Here is a 9,986-nt window from a genome sequence, read left to right as displayed (position 1 = left end):
ACATAGACAGGAAAAAGAAGATTTGGAAAGATCATACCACGCGGTCTTCATATTCCTCATGCCTCGGATGTGGCGTAGTCGACCCAATGTGATAAGAGGACAAACAAACACAATATATACACACTATACAATTCTATAATATAAAGGAATGAACATGTTTTTGGATTTTTAAATTTTTCAAATTTTTTTGGTTTTTGTTTTTGTGAAATAAAAGAACATATTTTTGAGTTTTTCCAAAATTTTCAATTTTTATCATTTTTGATTTTAAAAGTTAAGTTAGAATTTCTCATCCCCATACTAGTATGGGCATTGTCCTCAATGGCTAAAACGATAGGAAATTATACAATGCAAGCTAAATGAAAATGCATGATTTATACGCTAATATGCAAACTATATGACATATAAAACAAGTGAATGCATTCTACTCTATTCTATATGATGCATGCTTTCCAAAGTTCGGAGAGCTAATTTGAATTAACTCGCATTGCTTGTGTGTGAACTTCCCCAAACCATGTAAGATACTATTGCTAGTGTAAAAATAGGGAAGTTCATGCACAAGGAAAGGATGCAATGCATGAATCCTAATTGTCATTTTGGATTTTCAAATGGGAACAATAAATGAGACACCTCAATGGAACCGAGGTGGGAGTTCTTTAAATGTTGCTAGGACTCAAAACAAATACTTAAGATAAAGATTAAAAACATGATAAAGAGACAAAGCTAAAGGAGGTTTAGGAAACTCACAATGGAATAGGTTGAAGTCAAGTAATCAACCTCGCATGTTTGGTATCCTCCAAATAGCCTTGTCAACCCTCAATTGTCGCTCATTGCGACATCCTCATCACCGGCATCATTGCCGTCATTATCATCGTCACTTGCATCATCAATTTCTTCATTATCTTCTTCATCATCCACCTCTATTGATCCGGAGGATTCACCATTTCCATCATCATTATTGGAACTTGAACCTTTCTCTTCTTCTTCTTGGCATGAATAATTACCTTCCCCGTCTTCAAAAACAACAACCTCCTTTCCAATAGCCACCCGACTATCCATTTCGGCATCTTGAGAAGCACTTGGGAAGAATACCTCCCTATCCGCCCAACTAGGCAAAGTACATGAAGGATCAAGAAGTCCTTGCCTAGCTAGATGTAGAAGGGGTGGATATTGGGCACGTTAAGCATTCACCCGATCATCGTGAGCTTCTTTATGAATTTGTTGCATTAGTTGGGTCAAATAGTCGTTGCCTACCACGACGGTAGAGCCACTCAGTTTGAATTCTTGGTAGGCAAAGGCATATGGCGGAGTCACAATGGTGGAGGAGGAGGGCTTTGCAATTGGTTTCCTATGTTGCTTAATTATCACTTCGGCTTCCTTGGAGACGGGCAATAGGTAGTTTGGTTTACGGACGGAGATACGGCAAATCTTGCTAGGCAAGACAAAGGACTTAGCTTCTTTGATGAGCCACTCATATTTGTTGTCAATAATGTCATTCTTGACCCAATGGAATTTGTTGATCATAGTGCTCATATCAAGGAGGTTGCTCCCTTTAACCGGTTTGTAGGTGTTATCTTTGTTGAAATTTGGGTTAAAGTGCTTAGCTAGCCTCGTTACCAAGCCCCCGTTTACAATGAAGGCCGCTCCATCTTTCCCATTATCAATCTCAAGCCACCGATCAAGCAATAGTTGAAGAATGTTATACTTTTTGGTGACCTTTCCATTGATATTCATGAAGGACTCAAGGTAGACAAAATGAAGTTCGGTGAAGCGATTGGTGCCTTTTCTAGCAATCAAGGTATTGCCCACAAACTTGTGCCATACTCTTATGTCCGGATGGTGAACATATAAAGCATGGCACTCCTGGAAAGAATCAAATTTTCGACCGCTAATAGCTTTCCAAAGGGGTGCGGCATCATATTTCAAAGGCTTTTTCTCAAAATCATCATATTTAAATAGACCAAACACTTTACCAAAATCGGTCTTAGTCATGCTTCTACTCTTGTTCTCAAGACGGAAATCAACATAATTTTGAGTCTCTATCTTATACAATATCAAGGAGCTTATGAACTCCATGGTCAATGAAGGGTAAGTCAATTCTTCCATTTTAAAGAGGGTTAACAACCTCATGGACTCAAAAAATGCTCTAGTTCGCTCAAGCACACCCAATTTTTCCAAAGTGTCTTGACAAATAAACTTAGTAGCCACAATAGTCTTTTTAGCAAGGGATAAAAATGCATTCCCATGAGCATCGGTTAAGAAAGTTACCTCCAGAAAATTTGACAATTATTCTACAACCGGAGTAGGTGTGGTAGCTTCCTCAATAGGAGTTGCAGTTTCTTTGATTTCCACCCTTGGTTGGGTCACTACCAAAGCCTTGGATGCAAGAAGATCTTGTTGCCTCTTTGATAAATTTGGAGTCTTGGGTGCCTTGGTTCCGCCTTTGGTCCTTGCCATTGTATTCTCCTTCTCAAATTGGTATCAACAAACCAAGATTTTGCTTGAATGTTCCTTGCTTCCTCAAACTTTAACCAATTCCTCAATCAATTTAGGATTTTCGAATTTTTGCCCAAACCCTAGAAAATTGATTCAATTTGTGAGGAATTTGGTGTTTAGATGGTATTTTGTTGATAAAGGAGTGATTTAATCTTATTTTGAGGAAGTTTTGTTTGAATGGTGGTGAATTTTGTTGAGAAATTGGTGTTTTTGAATGGGTTGATTGAGGGTTTAAGTGGGAGACAAGGTGTGTGTTTGTGTTTTTGAAATATAGAAATGAATTGGGAAGGAAGGTTTGTCCCGTTTTTAGCTTAAGTACAGGCCTGGGACGCTCGGATTCTCAACGGGATGCGCGGATCCTCTTACAGGATTTCCTGAAATTGCAAAACAGTGCCAGGACGCGTGGATCCTCCTTAGCTCGAGCGGATTTCTGCTAGGACGCTCGAATTTTTCCTGGGATGCGCATATTTCCTTACAGGAAAATTTGATAAATTTGGAACTTCCCAGGACGCGCGTATTTAGTACAGCTTGAGCGTCCTGAAGTTGGGGACGAGCGGATTGAAGTTGGCTTGCGCAGATTCTCTTACAGAACTTTTTCTTCAATTTAAACTTTCCCGCTCCCCCACGTCCTAAGGTCGGGACATGCGTATTGATCTTGGGACGCTCGGATTCCCCAGGGACGCTCGGATCCTCTTCAGCTCCCACAAGCTCAGGTCCGTTCGTGGGGATTCCTTTTCCCGTGTCATTCTTTCTTCTTCTCCTTTGTTAAATGTTGTGGGTGCACTACAAAGGCCTGGTTAGCCTAGGCATTTTCCATCCCCACACTTGATTAAATACTATACATTAAAACACGTTAAAATACCTCCCTCACTTGCTCTCATGTCAAAAATCTTGATCAAAGCACAAAAATGACAAAGATGCAATAAAGGAAATAAAATGCGAGTTAAGGGGTTAGAATATTTAAAAATGGTGGTTTAGGGAGGACTCCACCAAACTCTCATTCTTGGATGAGATGTCAAGGGGGCAAAACCAAGGTGTTGTTAATGTTGCTTAACACCTTGTAGAAGTAGTCGAAGGCTTGCTCATTTTCATGATAGAGGTCTTGGGTAGATCTTTGCACATTGTTCTCTTCATTGTTGTAGTCATCCAAGTCAAAGTAATGACAAGGATCAACAAAGCCTTGGTCTAAGGTTATAACATTTTCAATATAAGGATTGACCAATCCTTCAAATTCATCGTCCCATAGCCCGCAAACTTCACTAGCTTGTTCCCCAATGATGTCATGAGTTGATAAGAGCAACTCTTCTTTCTTGTTGTCATGGCCAACGAGGCCTTCTTCATTACTTGTCATGATGGGTGAGCTATTCAAGCTCTCTTTGTTGTTGTTGAAAATTCCTTGCTCTCCGAATAGAGCTACTTGAAGGTCATCCACTTTCTTCTTCCATATGGGTGGTGCTTCTTTACTCATGGCTTGATCTTTGCATAGAGATACTAACTTCTTCCTATCACTTTCTCGGCTATAGTGATCAACCTTGAACCATGGCTCATGTAGTCGGGGAGCTTTCATTGTTTTGTCAAGATTGAAAGTGATTGTCTCGTCCCCTACTTCAAGTGTGAGCTCTCCATGTTTTACATCGATTACCGCTCTGGCGGTATGCAAGAATGGTCTTCCTAAGATGATAGGAATGTTGGAATCCTCCTCCATGTCTACAATGACAAAGTCTACCGGGATGAAGAATTTGTCAATTCTCACGGGTACATCCTCCCATACCCCTAAAGGTATCTTTGTTGATCGATCCACCATTTGAAGAGTGATGTTGGTGCATTTGAGCTCTCCCATTCCTAGTCTCTTACATACCGAGTATGGAATGACACTTACACTTGCTCCAAGGTCACATAATGCTTTGTTGATTATAGTGTCGCCAATGGTACATGGAATAGAAAAACTTCCCGGATCCTTGAGCTTTGGAGGGGAACTCCCTTGAAGAATAGCACTACTCACTTTGGTAACGGCAATAGTCTCCAACTTTCGAATGGATTTCTTCTTGGTAAGAATGTCTTTCATGTACTTTGCATAAGCCGGAACATGATTGATCAATTCCGTGAATGGGATTGAGACTTCTAAGTTCTTCACAATTTCCTTGAACTTTCCAAGTTGGTTATCAAGCTTAGGCTTGGCTTGGTGACTTGGGAATGGAAGTCTAATAACAATAGGCTCTTTTTCCTTAGCCTTCTCTTCATTCTTCTTCTTTGAAACTTCATTGGTTGTAGAATCTACCTCCTTAGAGTTCTCCACAACTCTTTGCTTGTCACTAACATCCACAATATCTTCATCAATTGGCCTCTTCGGTCCCTCATATCTTGTACCACTCTTCAAATGGATGGCACTAACCGTCTCATGTCTTGGGAGTGGGTTACCTTGAGGAGGTAATTGCCCCTTTTGTCTTTGAGAGCTAGAAGATGCTAATTGAGTCATTTGAGTCTCTAACATTTTGGTGTGGGCAAGAATGTTTTTGATGGTGATTTCCTTAGCTTGGCTATCTTTTTGTATTTGGGTGAAGAATTCTTGTTGGTTCTTTTCCATTTGGAGGACCGCTTTTTGGACATCAAAGCTTTGGTCATTTGATTGGTTGTAAGAAGATTGATTTTGGTAACCTTGGCTTTGGTTGAAAAAGGGTCTTTGAGCTTGATTTCGCATTGGAGGTGGAGTGTATATGGGTTGGGGTTCTGAATATTTTGGCTCTTGTATGAAAGATTTGGATGGAATTTGGTGTTCTCATTATAATAGTTGGAATAAGGGGTACCACTCTTGTATGCTTGGAAAACATTAACTTGTTCATTTGTTCCCCTACATTCACTTTGGTCATGTCCCAAGGTTCCATTCACTTTGGTCATGTCCCAAGGTTCCACAACTTTCACATACTCCACTTGGGATTGAGGATGATGCCACCATAGCATTAACATGTTGTTTGGGTGATTTGGAAGCTTCATCAAGCTTAGCCATGACCTTCTCAAACTTCAAATTGATGGTGTCGATATGAGCACTTAGTTGAGCACCCAACTGAGTGATAGAATATACCGCATGCTTTCCTCCTCTAATGACCTTTCGAGGCCTAATATATTGGGAATTATGAACCACCATCTCTTCGATTTTGGCCCATGTTTGATTGTCATCAACTTCGGTAAACATCCCATTGGATCCCATGTTAAGAACATTGCATGAGTCTTCATATAAACCGTTCCAAAATTGTTGCACAAGGAACCACTCACTAAGTCCATGGTGTGCACAAGAATGACAAGTGTCCTTAAATCTCTCCCATGCTTCATATAATGATTCCTTATCCCTTTGCTTAAACCAGGTGATTTGGGCTCTCAACATATTAGTCTTCTCCAGATGAATCAATACCTAGGGTATCCTTGTCTAGGCTCTTCAACCATTATTTTGCGGTACCGATCAAAGAAAAAGGAAACAATACCCATCGGATTAGGTCTTGAGTAACTCCGGTTTGAGAAATTGCATCACAATAGTCAAAAAAAGTCTCCATATGTTAATGAGGGTCTTCACTAGGCATCCCTCCAAATTGACTTCTCTCAACTAATTGTATGAATGCGGATTTGGCAATGAAATTACCGGTTAAATGTGGTGGTGTAGGAGTACCGTTTGTTAGGTTCTCCTCAGTTGGTACGGAATGTGATGAAAATTTAGGCATTGTAGGTTGATTTTGTGGTGGGTTTTGAATTGGGTTATCCTCTCCTTCTCTTGCAAAAGGGTTGACAAACTCAATGTTATTTGGTTGAATATCCACAATCTCTCCAATACCTACAACTCTTGAAGTACCTCTGGCAACTCTTTTATTGTTGGTTAAGGTCCTTTCAATCTCGAAATCAATAGGTAATAAATTACCTTGTGATCTCCTAGTCATGCATAATATCAAACAACTCAAAAATAATTAGAACAACCTTGAGGAGATTTACTTCCCCATGGTAAATAAAGACACAACTAAAAATAATTAACGAAAATCAAATCAATTGAACACCGTCCCCGGCAACGGCGCCATTTTTGGTCCGGTTAAAACTCGTCGTCAAAAGCTACCAACCAAAACAATATTTATAACTTCACAAACTACTCTTAGTAAAGAGGTAAGTAAAGGTCGGATCTCAAGATACAGTTATTGATGTAGGATTTTCAATTCCAAGTATCTATGTCTTAGGGTGTCACAAATTGGGTTGAGATGAGATGTAATCTAAACTAATCAACAAGATGAATGTAAATTAATGAAAACAAATTAAAGCAAATAATGGGGTTTGTAAACAATTGATTAAAAGCACTAGGGTGCCATGGGTTCATAGGAGATTCATGGAAATAAATCATACAAACATGTTCTCAATTTAGAAGCAAGCACTTATTGTTATGATGGGATCGAGTTAGTGTATATCTTACAATCCCTAAGAAGATTTAGGTCCCGGAGCCGAGTCGCCTAGACTGTACAACACCTACAAGTCGACTTAGTCTCCTCCTTTTCAACTCTATGCATGGTCTAATAAGGCTCGAGTTGATTTATGTCTTACAAGCCTCATCGAAAAGATAAGAGATGGGTAAAAAATGCAAGGATTCATAGGCTCGCATTTCATCAAACATAACATGTGCATAGGTTGAAATCACAACAAGCAAGCAAATTAATTATGAAAACATATTAGATTAAGCATAGATCAATCCCCATGTTTGTTTCCCTAATTCCCCATTAACCCTAGCTAAAGGACTACTCACTCATGATCGATTTAACATGCTAATAAGGTTGTCAATCATACTAACAAAGCAAAATATGATGAATAAATGATGTGATTAACAATAATTGAACAAGGGTAAAAAGAGATTATACCTATGGAGATGATCCAAATAATAAAGCAAAGAATAACAGAAGTACTTGATGATTGATGAAAGGTTGTCAATCCTCTAATAAACCCAAATAATCTTCGAATTACCCAAACAAAACTAAGAACAATTGAGATATTAATTAAAGATTAAGATGTGATTAATATTGAGAAGTGTATTACAACTAAATTAAGACTAAACTAAGATGATATTAAGAGTGAATTAAGAGATTATTAAGGATTGATTAAGGGTTGATGATAATCTAGGTAGTACAATGGGGTATTTATACAAAAATTAAGTACAAGGATTAGGGCTACTAAGGGCTTAAATGACTATTAAGACCCTAAGGGAAGCTTGAGGAATTGCAACTCCCGAGGGACATGCGCGGATCGTGCTTGCAACTCCCACCAGGATCCGCTCGTCCTCACCTGATGCGCTGCTAGTCCTGTAAGAAGATCCACTCGGGCTAGCAGTCGGGACGCTCGGATCGTGCTCTGCTACGCTCGTCCTGAGCTCAAGCCGCTCGGATCGTGGCATAGGATTCTTCTCTTGTTTGGCTCCTTAATAATCCGCGGGGATTGTGTTGGGGATGCAAGGATCCTTTCATCATTGCCCATTTCACTTTATTTACTTGCTTAGGCCTCTAATGTCGGTCCCCTCTTCGATGCTTGGTCATTAGATGCGATCCATTTAGCTCCATTTCGCTCCATAAATGCAAGGTTAGCAATCCTCTCCTACCAAGGATATAAAACATCAAAGAATATGCAAAATGAGAAACTAAAGATAAGAAATGACCCTAATATATGCTAGAAAGCATGGGAACAAGGTTAATTCGGGGACTAAATTTGCTCAAATATGAGTCACATCAATGGTTAAGGAAGTGGAGGTTATGGGGGCATGGTGAATTTGGTGGGTATAACAACCCCGGTAATGATGTGTTCAAAGGTTAGGAGCCTATGCATGACGACGACTCCGAAATTGTATGATACTCTCTCCCTTTTCCCAAAATTTCTCATGCTTTTTTTGCATTGTACCATATGTTAGATTAGATTGCATTTCACCCGCATTTGCACTTGCATTCACTACAAGAAAACCCTTTTCTTGACACTTTGTTGTCGACGCTTGTCCAGAGTGTCGAGGTCATTTAATGGGTAAAATGAATATGGTCTATTGAGAATGTCAAAATTTTGAGGGACGCGCTTAACATGCTTGACTTCAATTGTATACTCCATATCATTAGAGCGCAATTTTAAAAGTTCTGCAAATTTTAAAAACCAAACAAATGGATATGCCAAAGTTGAACAAAATAAAAATCTCACCTTTTCATTTCTTAAAAAAAAAAAATCCCGCCATATCCTCACTGCCTTGCTCTTCCATCGTTCGACATCTCCATCATCAATTCCCATTACCTTCTCTAATTGTAAGTTGTCGTTTCCTATTTTCATTAATTATCAATTAAATTTTGAAATCAAATTAGGGTTCTTTATTTTGAGATTCAAATTGAAGTTTTTAACAATGAATTTTGGTTTTAATTATGTGCTCATTCAATTCTAATTATTTTCTCCAACAATTAGGGTTTTCTTAATTTATTTAGATTCCAACTCCTTTAAACATCTTTAAAAATTACTGCTAGTTTAGACTGCATAGTTCTTTTCAGTCTAGGGTTAATTTGTGTATTTCGTTTCAAAATAGGGGTTTTATAACTTGTTATAACAAAAGGGTTATCAATATGGCCGTAAGAGATTTGTGAATCGAATAACTAAAATGATCAATATTTGGGTTTAACATGTTGGTAAATTACTCATCTGTCTTCCTTCTCAGTTAGCCCGGCTTATAACAATGCCAACCTCAAGTTTCTCGAGGTATCTTCTTATTCCTTTTTGCCTTTTGTTGAGCTTTTATGTCAGTGGTTTGTTGATCTTATTTTAGAAATTCATATATTAGAAACTGATCTAAAATGGTTTTCTTTAAGTGATTGAATGGTAATACGACATTACATTTATGCGTTCAGGGTTCCCAGACTTCCCACAAATAGCAGGATGTGATTAGAAAAACACTTTAGGATCAGTAAATGCATGTTTCCTAATTTCGTTTGCCTTGTACTACTTTTCTGATTCACATAAACCGTCTGTACCACAACCACAAAATGCAGGTAAATCTCACTTCTGGTGTATTATTGGTCTATTCATGTGTAAACATATAAAAATGGTCGATTCATTTAGTCCATATCCCTCTCTTATATTATCACTCGATCATGACCATCTTTTTATCATTTGTTAGCTGATTTCATTCATACATGATGATGAATAAGATGCAAGATAATTTTTTAATCGAAAGTTGTAGGATTCAGCTGAAGCCAAGGAGCTATATTCTTGACTTTGACATCAGCAAATATATGGTGCATTGTCTGCCTTTATAAATGATAAGATTAAATCCCAACCGAGGTCATTTTGGCTCTCAATATTCTATAATGGTCATTAAGACACGCATTGTATAGAAGTTTTAAGTTCATTTCTACAGTGATAAATTTCATAAGAATTTTAATGATGCATAACAAGTACTGACTACTATTACTAATTCCAAAGTGTTCATTTGTTTACTCACACAGGTGGATGCAGCG

At 38.4% G+C, this 9,986-nt stretch overlaps 1 long non-coding RNA gene and 1 other non-coding gene across 2 annotated transcripts; both read left to right on the top strand.

Moving 5' to 3' along the window:
• The first annotated feature begins 5,765 nt into the window (after window positions 1-5,765).
• LOC141636642 (small nucleolar RNA R71) lies at window positions 5,766-5,872 on the top strand. The gene has a single exon (XR_012541244.1). It is a non-coding gene; the product is annotated as a small nucleolar RNA R71 (small nucleolar RNA).
• A 2,828-nt stretch (window positions 5,873-8,700) lies between these two features.
• LOC141634187 (uncharacterized) lies at window positions 8,701-9,722 on the top strand. The gene is made up of 3 exons (XR_012538949.1): window positions 8,701-8,790; window positions 9,192-9,228; window positions 9,378-9,722. It is a non-coding gene; the product is annotated as an uncharacterized LOC141634187 (long non-coding RNA).
• The last annotated feature ends 264 nt before the right edge of the window (window positions 9,723-9,986 follow it).

Source organism: Silene latifolia, chromosome Y (genome assembly GCF_048544455.1).
Source record: "Silene latifolia isolate original U9 population chromosome Y, ASM4854445v1, whole genome shotgun sequence".
NCBI lineage: Eukaryota > Viridiplantae > Streptophyta > Magnoliopsida > Caryophyllales > Caryophyllaceae > Silene > Silene latifolia.
This window is presented reverse-complemented; position numbering and strand designations above follow the sequence as displayed.